The sequence below is a fragment of the Pleurodeles waltl genome, chromosome 9 (assembly GCF_031143425.1).
Source record: "Pleurodeles waltl isolate 20211129_DDA chromosome 9, aPleWal1.hap1.20221129, whole genome shotgun sequence".
Lineage (NCBI taxonomy): Eukaryota > Metazoa > Chordata > Amphibia > Caudata > Salamandridae > Pleurodeles > Pleurodeles waltl.
The window spans coordinates 880374351-880390896 of NC_090448.1; the positions used below are offsets into that span (position 1 = coordinate 880374351).

Below are 16546 nucleotides of genomic sequence, written 5' to 3' on the forward strand. Positions count from 1 at the left end.
CCTCCTCTCGCAGTCGCAGGGGCAGGTTTTACACCCCAACCTCCAGAGTCTGCACCTACATGCTTGGAGATTGAACGGGGCAACCTGAGTTCCTTCTCTCTCCCGCCTGATGTAGTGGATGTTATCTTAGCGGCCAGGCGACACTCCACTAAATCTATCTACGCTAATAGGTGGTCTAAATTTGTTATGTGGTGTGGAGAGAGACAGATTGATCCCTTACATGCTCATCTGTCACATGTTTTGTCTTTTGCACTGTCTCTAGCGCAGAAAGGTTGTGCAGTAGCTACCATTAAGGGTTATTTGTCGGCCTTGTCAGCCTTCATTTGTCTTCCAGACCAACCATCGTTATTTAAATCCCCTATTGTTCTCAGATTCTTGAAAGGTCTTCTGAATCAATATCCTCCAAAACCATTCGTTATGCCTCAATGGGATTTGTCCTTGGTCCTGACTTTCCTTATGGGGTCCCCTTTTGAGCCTATGCATTCTTGCCCCTTAAGGTATTTGGTTATTAAAACAGTATTCCTGGTAGCTATAACATCTGCAAGGAGAGTGAGTGAGTTGCAGGCCTTATCGGTTAAACCCCCTTATATAACGTTTTATGGGGATAAGGTGGTGTTGAGGACCAAGGCTGCTTTCCTTCCGAAGGTTGTTTCACCCTTCCATTTGGCTCAGACAATCACTTTGTCCACGTTTTATCCTCCGCCTCATCCTTCAAAGGAGGAAGAAAGACTACATCGCCTGGACCCAAAAAGGGCGTTGAGCTTCTATATCGACAGAATGAAGGATATCAGGCTGGAGGATCAGCTGTTTGTCGGATACGTGGGCAAGAGGAGAGGAAAGGCAGTCCACAAGAGAACACTCTCCAGGTGGGTTGTTCTTTGCATTAAAATCTGTTACTCTTTGGCAAAGAAGGATCCGCCTGAGGGCATTAGAGCTCACTCCACCAGAGCTAAGTCGGCCTCTTCGGCCTTGGCCAGGGGTGTTCCTGTGGTCGACATCTGCAAGGCCGCAACTTGGTCGTCCCTTCACACTTTTGTGAAACATTACTGTTTGGACTCTGAGGTCAGAAGGGACGGTCATTTTGCACGGTCAGTGCTGCAGGATTTCTTGGTTTGACCATTTAGGCACCCACCGCCGGGCGTGGTACTGCTTTGGGACTCTATTCATCAGGTGAGGAATCCACAGGTAGTTGTATCCATCAGAAGAACGAGTTACTTACCTTCGGTAACGACTTTTCTGGTGGATACATTAGCTACCTGTGGATTCCTCACGGTCCCACCCGCCTCCCCGTTGCCTTTTTGGTCTCTCCAAGCAATCCTTGAGTGTGCTCCTTTTGGTCTTCAAAGTTGCAATACATTTTGCATGTATGATATTTGTATATATGTGTATATTTATATATAAATCTATATATATATTGGGTATATACATGATTCGTATGTATAAATATATTTATTTGTTTTAAAAAAAAAAAAAAAAAAAAAAAAAGGTTATATTAAATCTACAGCTATTTTATTGCAATGTTGTGTGATTTACAATATTAAGAGATGTTGCTTTGCTCTTTCATTGCATTGGGTTATTATTATTCTCATGCACGTAAAAAATGTTGGTACTGTCATCGGCACGTCGGCGAGGACTTCTTATTGCCTGTATGACGTCAGACGGCGTCGCATGGGCTAGAGTGACGTCCTCGTCGACGTGCAGAGACTAGTAAGAAGATTTCCGTCAAATGCTGGCGCCATGGGAGTATTCATCAGGTGAGGAATCCACAGGTAGCTAATGTATCCACCAGAAAAGTCGTTACCGAAGGTAAGTAACTCGTTCTTCGCAGCAGTTGACCCCAAAAGTTAGCAAAAATGTCTTGGATCGGAAATGTTAAATTTTTTACACCTTGTGAAACAGGACAAGGAATATATATATATATATATATATATATATTTTTTTTTTTATGGCATTTGTTTGTTAATGCACAATACACGCAATTTAGCTCGTAGCATAGTAGCCTGTGTTATATTGTGTTTACATAATCCCTAAAATTGTGAAGATTTTTTTTTTACGTTTTTTCAATCTATTACTGCTATTTTAGTTCACTTTTGTATACCTGAAATCTAAAATATATATATTTTTTATAAAATCGTTTATCAGGTATGATGAACTCACCCATTGTGTTTCTTATAGTATACAGACACGACAAACTATGGATGGTTATGTCTTTATGCACTAAAAAATGCTTTGTTCCCGCAATTACTCTTTAGTTATTGGAAGGGACAATAGGTCTTAAATTCCCAGCTATTGGCTTTGCCAGTCCTTAGTGACAGTAGCATGCAAATATGTGTCAAGATGCTGGCGGGGGGAGGGGAGGCGCGACGCTCATCCGCCCAAGCGGAGGAGCCGTCCCTGAAGGGTGCAACAGACACAAGTCTATGGAGGAAAGCCAGTGAATGATGAGCTCACAACTGAGATAGACAGCAAAGCCATCCAAATATTAACAAGGGGCTTGCCCAAAACCCAATCTGTGTATATGGAATGCGTTGGAAGGATAGGTCTGTCCAGCAAACAGCTCAAGCTGCATGCAGCTGAGACATAAAAATGTAATAGCTGGCCAGAGACCAGCTTCAAGTGTGTTATGTGACTCATACACCGTCCTGGGACTTTTTTAATTGTTGTTTTATGGAACACTAAAAGCATTCACACGTGTCTACGTCTGAATACTTGTCTTGAACACTCTTGCACTGACGCAGGGGCTTGGCACCAGAGCAGCAGGTGCCATTACGTCATTGCTCCATCTTCTCAATCTGGTTTGTCACTTCTACAGAGAATATCAAAGACTTATTCAGTTGGCTGAGGAGCACCAGCAGTGAAACCCACTGACTTCATTAGGATGACCACTGCTTAGCAGCAACATTTCCTTATTGCAACTTAGATGGTGGTACCAGCCTGTCACCTAATACCTCTAAAAAGGGGCGTAGCTTACCCAGTAAGATTAGGGGGGGTGAGCTTCAGATTTCCCGACAACTACGCTGGCATACAATGTTAAAATATATTATACACCCAGTATGGTGCACGGGAGGGCCTTAAGAGGCAGTGGAAAGGGAGAGGAATGTGGATTGGTGGCAGTACTAAAGGAAGACAAACACAATGGGCATAATTACAAATCCCTTGCGCCACCCTATCATCATTTTTTTTACACTAAGGTGGCGTTAAAGAGGCCTTTCCTCTGCGCCATTTTTACAAAGTGGCGCAATGCATGCATTGTGTCACTTTGTAAACCCTTGAGCCATATTATGCCTGCGTCAGACATAATGTATGAAAGGGGGACGTTCTGATGCAGGGAGGTCCAAAAAAATGGCGCAGTGAAATTTACATTTCACTACTCTATTTTCTCTGTCATTTTTAACACCTGCTTAGAGCAGTCGTTAAAATGACGCACCCATATTAACCTATGGGCCTCCCTGTGCTTTGCTGCACTAGTGTCAAACTTTTTGACACAAGTGCAACAAAGCGCCACAATAGCGTCAAAACTTTTGACACTATTCTGCTAGCAACTGCCATGGTGCACCATATTATAAATATGGCGCAACCATGGTGTCATTACGTGGCAATAGGGAGCTGCAGGAAAAGTTGCACATCAGGTCAGATGCACCACTTTCTTATAAATCTGCCCCAATATTCTGTTAAACAATCAACATTTTGGGGGTTTCCAAGTGTGAGCGTGTTTTTGTCAGTGTGTGCATGCTAATATCCCAGGTGAAATCTGACATACACCTCACCATACCCGACTGAAAGCACATGTACCCAACTATTCATCAGAAAATACATTTATTAGGCGGTGTAGCACCCCAAGCACCCCACACACCCATGAAACTACACCCCTGTCTCTAAAGGAAAGCTGAGGGTGACAATAGCAGTATCACCCAACTAGCGGCACTCTAATCAAGTACAATGGTGAAGTTTCAGCTCACACTGCAAATGTGTCTCAAATGCAACTATTGGATGCTGGGTATAGTGTATAATAACCACTTATAACAATTGTTATGTATGACAATACAATCCCATCCACAATATTGACCTAACCACTGCATTGCAAGTTAAGTATAGGTGAAGATAAGAACAGTAATTATATAGTTACCATGATGCTGAAGTTTTTGGTCATATACTGAATTAAATGTTATTATATGTCAATATTATCGGACTTAATAAATTGACTTACAAGTCTTTACTGTAAGAGGAAGAGTCCACATGGATAAGCTGTTAAAATGGTGTATTGTACATGCACACAAAGAGAGGCATCCGTCGGCTGGCCTAGTCAGTCACTCACTAACTGGGCTGTAACCACTCCCACATTCCAGCTGTTGCACTCCAGCAGGTCAGGATGAGAACAGTTTGACACACCACACATAACACCCACATCGCAGCCCATTACACTGATGCTTTTGTGTCAGGTTAGTGATGAGGCGGTTGAAGGCCCTTCGACTATAATGCGGATATAAGAATCTGCTCAGAAAGGGGCTTTTCGCATCTGTTGGATACTCCGACGCCACACCAGTGTGAAAAACATGCTAGTTCTGCACTGCAGTAACGCCAAAGCCGTGCTCAGCATATCTGAGATTCAAGGGTTAGTTATTACAGCACTACGTAGAAGACCCACACATCCTTCCTATCGTCATCTACAAATGAGGTCGAAACAGCGGCGGAGGGGGAGGGGGACATATAGGCATCTCTCCAAACTCTGCTGGAGTGACCGGATATTATTGAACTCTCTTCAGAATCATAACAGCAGCTGGGCTTGCACTCCACGCGTGGACCTTTGCCATGTACATCCTGTATTATTTGAGCTGACCTCCAAGCCTTGCTCTCCTGCCCTTCCTTGTTACGAATTAAAAAGCATTGCAATGCGCTACATGTAATAAATTTTTTCCGGGTACGAACGCTCCTGCGCTGAGAATCGCGTGCCAGGAGTTGGCAGTTGGGGACGGTTAGGAAGTGTCCGCTCAGCCGCAAGCGATGGGTTGAGCGCGTCAGTGAGACAATTCCTCTTCGACCTCACTAACACACGGGCCACCTTCCTGCAGTAATTCTAGCGCCGCGTTTGTCATCATTGGTACAAGGCTCACAAGGGACATCCATCGGAAACGCGAGAGACGTGACCTCGCGACAGACACGCGCGTGATAAACAACACGGCTGATTTTCAATCGTCTGCGCGCGCACAGGACTTCGGGTCCACCTTGTGGCTGCTGGAGCGTCTAAAACCCTGCGTAGGCAGCAGGGACTGTCAGGAAAATGCCGCAGGTGGTTTCACTGGGCGATTCCAAGTTCAGCATGAAGGACAACTAGACGTGGACGAGAAAGAAAACTCCTAGGGAGGGCCGAGCCAGGGTTCAGGGATGGATCACTGCTAAGTGCCAAAGTACGAGCCGAGCTATTAAAGGATTCGCCACTTGAATGACACCGCAAAGATGACGCCAAGAACATAGAGAATTCCTTACACTTATGTACAGGTTATGCGTGACACCTCTTAAAAATAATAATTTATAAACATTAACGTTTTCCCACCTACAATAAATTGTGTAAATGTGGCCAATTATTTGTTCTGTGTAGGGCAACATTATTGTTTATTAAACCATATATTAGTAAAGCCTTTATATACCACGCACCCTACATTGAATTTCTTCAAGGCACTCTCTGATCTGATGCTAATATAAAATGAGGCACTGTGAAATAAAGTGAGCTTCATAGGACCATACAAACACAAGTTTATGGATTATACATAGTGCAGTTCAGGCCCTCGGTGAATATGTCCTTCTCTCGCCCTTCTGCCACCACAACACAATGCTTTGTGCTCAATTGTTTCGTAAATTAGTCCACTATATACAAATATATACAATTATCACATTTTAATTCAGTCTAAAATACATGAATAAAATATTAAATCTCTTACTGAAAATGTATAAAGTTAAGTGTAAGGGCAGGCAGGATACTCTTTCCTGTTAATGTCACACCTCAACGACGATCATTACAATCATGTGACAAATAAAGAGGGCTCTGCCCTCCTGCAGGTTTCTCATGAGGCACATGTAAATTCGAGTTAGTCATGCCTGTAGGTAGACGCAGCAGAAAAGCACCTTTTAGTACACTCAGCTGTCATGCTTCTAGTTTTTCTTCTAGGACTGCAATAGCGGACTGCAATCTTCTAGGATGCTTGGCTCGGCCCAATGTTGGCTCACCAGTCCCTGCGAGGCAAGGCCCTAGCAGGGCCACAAAGTCTTAAATCAGCTTTGCTTAACATATACACCCCCAGGGACAGCAAGCAATCTTCACTTTCACTCCATGCACTCTTTCTGTTGGATATGTTTTGCACACAAAAATTCCTATAGGTGGCACCTGGAAACATTTTTAAGTGAAAAAATGGAGGGTCTGGATGCATTTTGTGTGGTTGAGTGTCCAATAAAGAACAAATACCATTTACCCTTGATTTGGTATTTTCTGAGAAACTCAGAACGCTGTTCGGTAGGAGCCTCGCTGTGGTGTTCTGGATCAGCGGCACATACAGAGTAAAGTGAACTACACTGCATTTTCCTCCAATGCACCATCGCTGCGTTCTTCTGGATAAGCGGCACATACAGAGTAAAGTGAACTACACTGCATTTTCCTCCTATGCACCACCAACCCCTTCTCCACTTCCATCACTTCACTTCCTTGCAGTTGATCTTCCACTGAACCCCACACTGTCCCACTACCTATTTACTCTGAATGCTGGCAAGGTGGCTCAGTGTGTCAAGCTCTACTAAATGAGCTTTCTTTGAACTGCATGTTGCAGTTTTGTGCACACAGCTCCATTCAGCTTTCTATGCGTCTGAGGTCAGTAAACAGGAGTTTCAATCACTGGGGGAATGCTAACAACTATCATTTGAAGAGCTGAGAACTGGCGGTGTGATTTGAAGTGCTGTGTAAAGTAACAAGTCATCATAATTCCTACCACTTCTTCATCCTGCACAAAACTTTCCATTCCACCTCCCACAAACCTCTGTCAAGTCTCTATACTATTATACAACCCTTGTATTCTATTTAAGTATGCAGTTTAAATAATGGTTCAACGTGGTTAGTTACCGTAGGTGACTTTTACTCAGGGTATGTGCCCATGGATAGTTACACATATCGTCCCACTAGGAGCAAACGTTGTCTTCCTGTGACAACTACCAGAGGGAACAATGCAGCAGACCATAGTCACAACCCTTTAACACTGCTACTTTACTCGTCCCCTTCTCTTCGGATATGAGTTTTTCACTTCACCTGAACCCATTTGACCTAAGGCGCCCCAGTGCTTTATGCCTCCAAAAATGGGCAAAATAGCACTTTCCAGGTGGCACAGTTTCCCTGACAGTATTCTGCATTCTTTGGCACCCATTGGGAAATGCCTGGCATTTCTGGGAGTTATTACCACACCGACCACACCCAGTATCAGTGGGTGATCTTAAACCTTTGGAGCTCTATAAAAAGTGGGATTAATACGCAGAATTCATTACTAACCCAACAATTTATGGCAGATCAGCCAGTCATTCTGGGCATTTACCGAGGACAAGGTCCTCCAAATATAACTTGGCAGATCTGTTTCTAGTAACAAATATGTGATTACCTCACTCAGGAAAACTAGGTGTGGTAAAATCCGACCACCTGTAATCCTTTTTATGCCAAAACCTCTACTCTTTATAATGAAGGGCTTTACATATTGATTAATTGCAGTACTTTTTGCAGTTTTAGATATCACCTTGTAACCACAACAGGATGCTTCTATACTAAATTGAGGTTTTAAAGATGAAAGTTAGGATAGCCATGTAATTGGCTGTGATGATTTCATGGTCAGCCAATGGCAATAGAGAAATTCCAAAGAAAGTGTTCACTTTGAAGGGGGATAATGATTATTAGCCACCATATAAAAAGACTGAAATTCACCAGTTATAGTGAGTAATACAACCATAACTCCCCAAGAGAAAGCTAATTACCTCATACATGTTGTCAAATCACAGTTTTGATGACATCCCAAATCACACCATAATTTGAGTTCCCTTCACCAAGAGGCCATGCAGAGCCTATTCCTGGGCTAGGTGATAGGACCCAGGACATGGCTCTAGGTCACACCCTGCACCCAGGGTTGTTGCACATGGCCAAAGGTTGGGTGCAGGAACTTCCGTGGTCATTGGACCAAGCAAGTGCCAGCATTCTATATGTGGCTTTGGGCAATAATAGAGCAATGTGTGATATCAGCAGTCATCTCATCAATATCATTAGTGATGCTAACAATGGCATCGTCTATGAGCTCAGGAGCAGTGTGGTATGGTGTGGTTATATTTGTGTTGTGCACCAAAATGAGTGAGTTTCAATTGCCTTTAGATTTTGGATTATAACCATAATGTCTCTTCAACTTAAGTATATATATATATATATATATATACATATGTATATATGGATTCACTTTACTTTGTGATAAACTCTTCAGCAAGTTGAGATAGAAAGTGTACCATTTCCCAAATGTGAAAGGCACTGCTGCCATATGTTTTTTTACATCTTGATGATAGAATTAGAATGTTTTTTTCAGAGACATAAATGGTAAAATAGCCTGACAGTTAATCCTCTTGTACAGACCTATGAGCATTATAGGCACTGCTTCAAGTCGCACCAGACTGACTCATTCTCTCATTCGTTTGTGGTATTTGGAATTATTATCGTCCAACTGAGTAATACTAGTCACAATGACTTGTGCTATATCAAAAACAAGCTTAGGCAAAGCCAGAAGGTCTTGCTGTTGGGACCTATTGGTTTAGTTAATGGTCTTTAGTGGTGGTGTTAAGCATGGCTCAACAGAAAAAAAAAGAACTATGATGCAGTTGCGTAACATTGTAAGCACACGCACCGGCCATGCATGCACCTACATAACCCCATGGACGCTTTTTTTCTTTTCATGTACAGATCCGAGTTATATCAGGAAATACAAATAAAAAGAGTGGCACAAAAGCAGTTTTTCTTTTTTTCCACAAGTGGGTGGAGGAACCAACACCAGGAGAATGGAAGCAACATGGAGGCTGTGGGGCGGGAGCAACACAGAAAGTGTAGGCAGAGGTAGCAACATGAAGTGGGGAAACCATACAGATGAGAGAGAGAACATGGAACCCAGGGGAAATAGAAGCACATGTGCCAAAGAGAAGGACGTGGAGATGGGAGGAAAAATACCCAGGTGAGTAATCAATGCAGGGATGGAGAACCACACAACGGCGAGGACAATATGAAGGGGTGGTGGAGAAACACACAGGGCATGGCAGAGTGGGAGAGATGTACACGATGGGGACAGTTGGAAAATACATGCCCTCATGGAGTGCTGAACCAAAAAGAAACAATTAGTGCCAGAAACCTATGCAGTGGAAAGATGCAAGAAATGAAGCCATGCTCCAGGGAAGGGACAAACACAAGCAGAGGAAGCAAAGCCCACACAAGCTGATGAATAAAAAGCAAGAAAATAATATGAAAAAAGAAAATCTATGGTGAGCAATGGGCAGAATCTAACCCACTGAAAACTGACAATAGGTGTTTTTGCAATTTGACAGCTCGTGCTGTTTACTAGAAAGGACCCAATGAAGCTTTTTATGTACTAAAATGTCTGCAAAGTGCTTAGGAGGTCGATTTCATTAAAAATACCACAGTGCTAGACTTTGTGGGTTGAACAGTTAAACAATCTTCATTTGGGAGGTAACGTAACAGCTATCCCACTTTTTTATCACCTACATAAATCAAGCATAGAGATCGGTACCTACGCTATTTAAACAAGTAGAAAATGAGGATGGGTTTACTCCCCCCAATCGATTTAGTGAAGTCATATTGTGGGTTACATGTTGCTGCTTTTCTATTTTTCTTCTGCTCAGAATCATTTCCTGTTTTGGTTCTCTTCTGGCTTGGTTCACCGACTCTATTGTTTTCATGCTCTCTTCAGACTATTTTCTAGATTTGTGTTCTGGTTCTGTTGCGCTTCTCTGCAGGTTATGTTTTTCACTTACACGTTTGCCGTTTACAGCCTCTGTTCGGTTTGGTTTTATTTGGCTCATCGTGCAGTCCACTTTAATCAATAGTGCTGACGGAGAAAGCCTTTGGAACGAAAAAGTGGATATCTGGTCTCACTCCTCCATCACCTTGGTTGTGAAACCGGATGAGGGAGATTTTTAAAGGTTCGATGAGTGACCGTGTAATTTCTAAGCAGGCGAAAGTGAAAGTCAATGAAAAGCGCCATTCAGAAAAAAAAACAATGAGCGAGTGTACCTGGAAAGGAGTAAGGCCGGGTTAATGGCTGTGATCACGTTTTAGCTGCCCACCTAAACCTGTGTGCATAAAACACACCTCGGTTGATTTTGTACATAAATACAGAAGGAAGCAGGGTAAAAAAACGACCGACAACTACAAAAAAAGAGCTCCTTAACAGAATCCGAGCATCTTGAACAGAACCAAAAAGGGATGACTGCAGCCTTAAGGGAGCCAAGATAGAGCCTGAATAAAGCTAACACGACCAGATCAGAACATAAATCAAAGCAGAAGATAACTAGGTTAGAACTACAAGAGACCATAAAAGTACTAGAATGCTGGCTATAAAATTCCAAACACGGAATGAGATCAAAACAGAGACATACCCCTATTTAAATGGTTCTGGACTAATACCAAAGCAAAGCCAGAATAACAGGCCGAATCTAACACAGACTCCAAATAGGTCCAAAACAGCCCTACGAGACTCGAAGATAAACCCTAACAAACTAAACAAAACATGAAAAGACAGAAAACAGCACCTATAAAAATGAGAATAAAACCAGAACAGATGCAGTCAGACACTATGTAAAGCAAACAAGTAGCGTAAAAAACATAACAGAACCTGATGAGAAGTGCAACATAACAAAAAAGTTGGTTTACAACCAAACAAGAACATAACCAAAACAGCAAAGATTCTGAGAAGAAGCAAAATGCCAAGAAGCCAATGGAACACAAATCAGCTAAAAGAGAATCTTAACGGAACAAAGCAGACCATAGAAAACTAGAGCTCAGCCAAAACCTGAACAAAATCAGAAGAAAGCATGACCAAAACTACAACAAGGTCTAAAAAGCCTTTGAAGAACCTACCCAGAGGCTGAACCGCACCAGCACAGAACCAGACCATGGTCTGGCGAGAAACTGACCAGCTTCTGAACAAACGAGGACAATTAATTAAAAACGTATATAAGAACGTTATCAGGACCAGAAACAAATGAGCGAGAGAATAAATAACAATAAAAAAATATATCAGAAGAGAGGCTGAACAGATCCAGAAAAGGACCAGGGCAATAAAAGGTCGGACCAAACCCAGAAGAAAGCCAAAACCCGAAAAGAACTGAGCAACATATGCAGAGGCTGAACAGAGTTACAAAAACATAGGAGAGACAAAATAAGGCCTGAATAAAACAACAGAGTCTGAACAAACCAAAAATGCGTTGAAGATAAATAACAAGAATCAGAACAAGAATAAAACTCTATCAATAGCAAAATCTCGAAACAACCTGAAGAAACTAAACCAGAACATACATAGAAAATCGACAAAAACAGAACCCAAAAAAATATGAAAACAGCTGTCACAAGAGCACAACCCAGAGAAAAAATGGACAGAACAGAAAGAGACCTCGACCAAAATCAGTATAGAACCGTGAGAAAATCAAGACAGAGCCTGAATAGATTGAGAAAAGGCTACAGAAAACCTGAGCAGGAGCAAAAGAATCCCAGAACAAAATCTGAGCAGAACCTGAAAAGAATTAAAAGGAGCCAGAAGCAAAACAGACCCTGAGTATAATAGAAACAAAACAGCACCAGAACAGAATGTAGCCAAAAGTGAAACTGGGTCTCAAAATAATAAACTCGGAACAGAACATGAACAGAGACCATGGCCTGTCCCCGAACAGACAGATCCAAAGTCTAACTGCGAGTGGGTAAGAAAAGAATCAAGAAGCAGCCTGGAATACGTCAGAGCCACACAGAACCAACAAAGAAACACATCCAGAACAGAACAGAACAAGGACAGAACCTAAGCTGAACATGGGCCAGACATGGCACAGGCACTACAGCCATGCACAGTCTAGTCACAAACCGCGTCAAAGCCGAGAGGATGGTTCCATCTGTTTTGGGACTGTTTTAGTGCCGATGCTGATCCAGCCTTTGGGTGTGGGCACTGGTTATGGCCTGGCACTGATGTCGTTGGCGCCAGCATGACTCTGGTGCCGTTCTGATTCCACGTCGGCACTGCGCTGGTTCCGTGCCAGCTCCCTTCGCTACTGTCGCCGTCCCATCCCATGGACCCTGGCTGCTCTTTTTCTGGATGGTTATGTTATTGTTGTACCGATCTCTTCTCTTGTTGTAGTTCAGCTATCTAACGTTTTTCCACCTCTGTGAAGCTAATTGTCTTGTTTTGTAGTAGTTCCGCATGACTCTGTTACAGCCTGTTCTGTTCCAACACTAACATGTTTTTGCACTTGTCTATTACTATGTTTTGGTCCTTTTCCAGCAACGCCATTACATTGTTCCATCTCTGTTCTAGTTTTGTTTTGATATTAGTTATTGTCCAGCGGTGATGGCTAATTATTTCGTTTTTTCTTCGTTCTCCTTCTAGCACTGCGTAGATTTTACTTTGTCTCTTTTCTAGTTCTGTTCTATGTTCTAAGTCTCTTCCTCTGTTCTGTGGAGTTTTAGGTGCTATGTTGTTTCTATGACGCTTCTGCACATGCACAGGTTTGATAATATTTAAATCCTATTTTGTCTTTGTTCTGCTATGGTCCTGTTCTTGCACGGGTCGTTTGGAGCGCTGGTCGGTTCGGTTCTGACAGCGTGGCTTGGTTCCTATACAGCCCTGTCTCTGTTCTAATAAGCACCTGTCCCGACATGGCTCATTTGTACATCGCTGCTATCATCTTTTTTGCTCTGGTGTTAGCTTTCTATCCCATCACTTCTCTAAAATTGTTCTGCTCTACATCAATCAGGGTCTCGTCTAGCACTTTCGCGCATTGCCCAGCCCACTGTGCCCAGCTAGACACTGCACCGCGTCCCCAGCCTGCGCTGACATTGCTGCGCCTTCTGACAACTGTACACGTTACATTGTTTGCTTTCCTGCTGACGCAGGAATGAAGATTACCTTTCAGTCACTTGCTGGCATTGTCCCTCCGCCAAGAAATCGCCAAATCCACCGCAGCGGAACCTTGCCCCTGTCAGCGCCGACGTTCAGTGGAAGGAGTGCAGAAGCCGGTGCAGTGAAAGTGACGGAGAAGTCCACAAATAAAGAGTGAAAATTAGTGAAATATGGCAACTTTTTTTCAAATGCATTGCAGCCTTCTTCAAGTCAAGTATAAACTCGTTTCAACAAATATTTTGTAATATGGAAATATTAATATGCGTGGAATGAAAAAAAAAACTTTGTAAAAAGTTTTGGGGAAATAAAAGTATAAGAAAGTCTATTGGGCGAAGCCGTAGAGTCCGCATTAGACGTGCAGGTGCATTCCTACGTGAAGATAAGCGCGGGAGGCAGAGCGGCAGCAGAGGCACGGAGGGGGCGCTGGTCCAGGCGGCAGTGAGTACCACTGGCCCTGCTGCTGGCTTCTAACCTGCTGCTCAGCCTCCACCTCCGTGACTGCAGCTGTCACCGCTCACGTCGCCATGGAAATAGAGGAAGGACGGGCGAGGGAGAGCGGTGGCAAGCGTCCCGTAACAACCGCCTCCCCCCGCCTGCCATTAGCAACACAGGCGTCGACAGGTGTAGCAGTAGCTTTGTAGACTATTACATCTCAAAAAGGTAACAATTCAAACACGTACTTAAATCTTATATTCTCCAGGTCTGATCTATCTATATTAATTTAGACGTAGGCACAAAGTTATTACATCGTGATGAATTTTGAATTATAAAGTTTTACTTATACAGCTAACCAGCTTCGTTAATGTATTGTTTTTTAAAATTAAACTTTAATCGACTGCAGTACCTTAAGCCACAAGGCTTTGATACTATACTTGTATATATAGCTCAGATAAAATAATAATGAGCGCCAGTGCTTCAGTATGGACGCTCTGTTGGTAAATGCCTGAGCGCGCACCGGCACACCGACTTGTTTCTTGCTGTCAGTGCGTTGGCATACCTCCCTGTTATACCTGACTGAGCGCCTCCGCGGTCCTCAGCCTTTTTTATAAATCAAGTTCTCGAGCACCACAGGGCTACCTCTCGCTCTGCAATCGAGATCCCATATGAATCCAACGTGAGGGCTGCTGCAAGGGACAACAAAGATAGACTTGACATCAGGATTAGATTAAATAAAGCGCACTTTAAGGTTTCAATGATGTACAGACTCTGCATAGTGCCAATTGAGAGATATGTTTGGGGTCGAATCAGTATTATAAAGGATTTTTGGGACTTCAAGAGGCATTTGGGAGGTTAAGAGAAGAGCATTTTTTGGTCAATCAGTATGCAGGGGTTAAATAGGGAGCATTGTAAGGGCCAAGGGGAATCGGACGATAAGCAGGGAACCTTTTGGGATCAAGTGCGGGGTATTTTAGTGGTAAGTGTAGGGCATTCTAGAGGGTCACATAAGTTATGTTTTATTGTCATCTGGGGTTACATTTATTGTAACATTCTTTATTGATTTCCCATGCATATAGGTCAGTGATCAAGACATATATGGCACTTTCGTTCTCTCGCCCAAAGCCACAGAAGTTAAATCATATGAACGGTAATACAGGGGCGATAAGAAGAGGACATGGCCCAGCCTATCAGGAAGCTGGACGACCAGCGACGACTTCAAAGACATTATCAGATGATGGCGGAGAAGTATACGGGTTTTACCCACTACAGTGCCAGAAAAACAATATTGTAGGTATTGAAAACCAATTCTATGACAGAACCGGAGGCGAGGATTATGCAGATCTTTCTTCACTCTTTATTAATAAAGCACTTTCCTTCACGTTAGCTAGGAAATGTTGCATTCAAAAGAATGAAAAAACAGTTAAACTATACAACCTGCTGTGGTGTCATCTAAAGTTACATATCAACATTTGAGGACCACCCAAAAAAGACGGGGGATTATTTTTGAACACTGGAATTGCATTCAGTTGAGAGGTGCTTCACCGGATAAATTTTAAAACAAAGCAAAAAGTTGGCTTTTGTGGTGATCGTGTACATAGTGCTAGAAATATAGCATACCTGTTCATTTTCACTACCAAAATGAGCGTGATATTTGCATGCGGCTGTGATCACCCATGGTGGGTTATTGGGTACTGGGGAGACTGCAAGGTGGGCACATAATATCCAGTACTGGGTTTTTCTTTAAAAATGAATTGGTGTTGGCCATGCCACCCATGTTTTTTTGAGTGAAGCAAAACAAGAGTACAACTATCAGAATGCATTTGCTTATTTAAAGCTCCTGCCTGCATATTTTGGGGCATATTTATACTCTGTTTGCGCCGGTTTTGCATAATTTTTTTTTTTACGCAAATTCGGCGCAAACTTAACTCCATACTTATACTTTGGCGCTAGACCCATCTAGTGTCAAAGTTATTGAGTCAGAGTCATTTTTTGACAGTGGAAACCTACCTTGCGTTAATGACATGCAAGGAAGGCGTTCCCAGGCAAAAAATGACTCAAAGGCATTTGTGCCTTATTTGTACTCCGGTGCAAAAATGACGCATGAGAGGGGGGAAGGGCTTAAAAACTGACTCTAAGCCGGTTTAGAGTCATTTTTTAACACCTGGGTCAGGGCAGGCATTAAGGGACCTGTGGGCTCATTTCCACAGTCTCTGACCATGGAAGCAGTCCACAGGTGCCCTTCTCTGCCCCCAGGGACACCCCTTGCCACCCTCACCCATCCCTGGAGGACACCCATGGATGGGGGGGGACCCATCTATGGTAAGTAGAGGTAAGTATTTTTTTATTTACGTAGAAGTGGCACGGGGGGCTAACTTTGCCCCCCCTACATGCCACTGTGCACAGTGGCCATGCCCAGGGGACAGAAGTCTACTGGGCATGGCCATTGGACAGGGAAGCATTTCCATGGGGATTGTGCATCAAAAAATTATGCTAGTCAGGTTAGAGTCCGTATTTTGGATTCTAACCTGACTTGCACCATTCTTTGACACACAACCCCCAGTCTTCCCTATGCCTCCGCTGCCCGTTTAGAGTAATTTATTTTGATGCTAACCAGGCCGCAGCGCCGGCTACCGTCATTCCATAAATATGACGCCCGGCTGGCGCGTTGAAATGGCGGTAGCCGTCGTTATACTTTTTGAAGCAAAGCACAGATTTGCGTCACAAAGTATAAATATGGGTCTTTGTGTCCTCATCACATAGGGCCCAGAGGCAATTTAAAGACCACTTTACACAGCAGGCAGGTTCTCCCCTCTATGTTTTATAGGATAATTGTGGGAAATGCTGCATTTTAAAGCTCATTAAACCACACTTGTCAAAACTGACAGGGCATATATACCACTATACATAGGTTGGAGGGGTCTGTTGAGGGCCCTTCA

General features: G+C 43.2%; 1 protein-coding gene across 1 annotated transcript in view; it reads right to left on the reverse strand.

Moving 5' to 3' along the window:
* TC2N (tandem C2 domains, nuclear) overlaps nucleotides 1-13616 on the reverse strand; it is a 154766-nt gene extending 141150 nt beyond the window's left edge. Inside the window, exon 1 of the mRNA XM_069208193.1 lies at nucleotides 13179-13616. The gene's annotated coding sequence lies outside the window, so the exon portion shown is untranslated. The remainder of the gene's footprint in view (nucleotides 1-13178) is intronic.
* Nucleotides 13617-16546: the final 2930 nt, after the last annotated feature.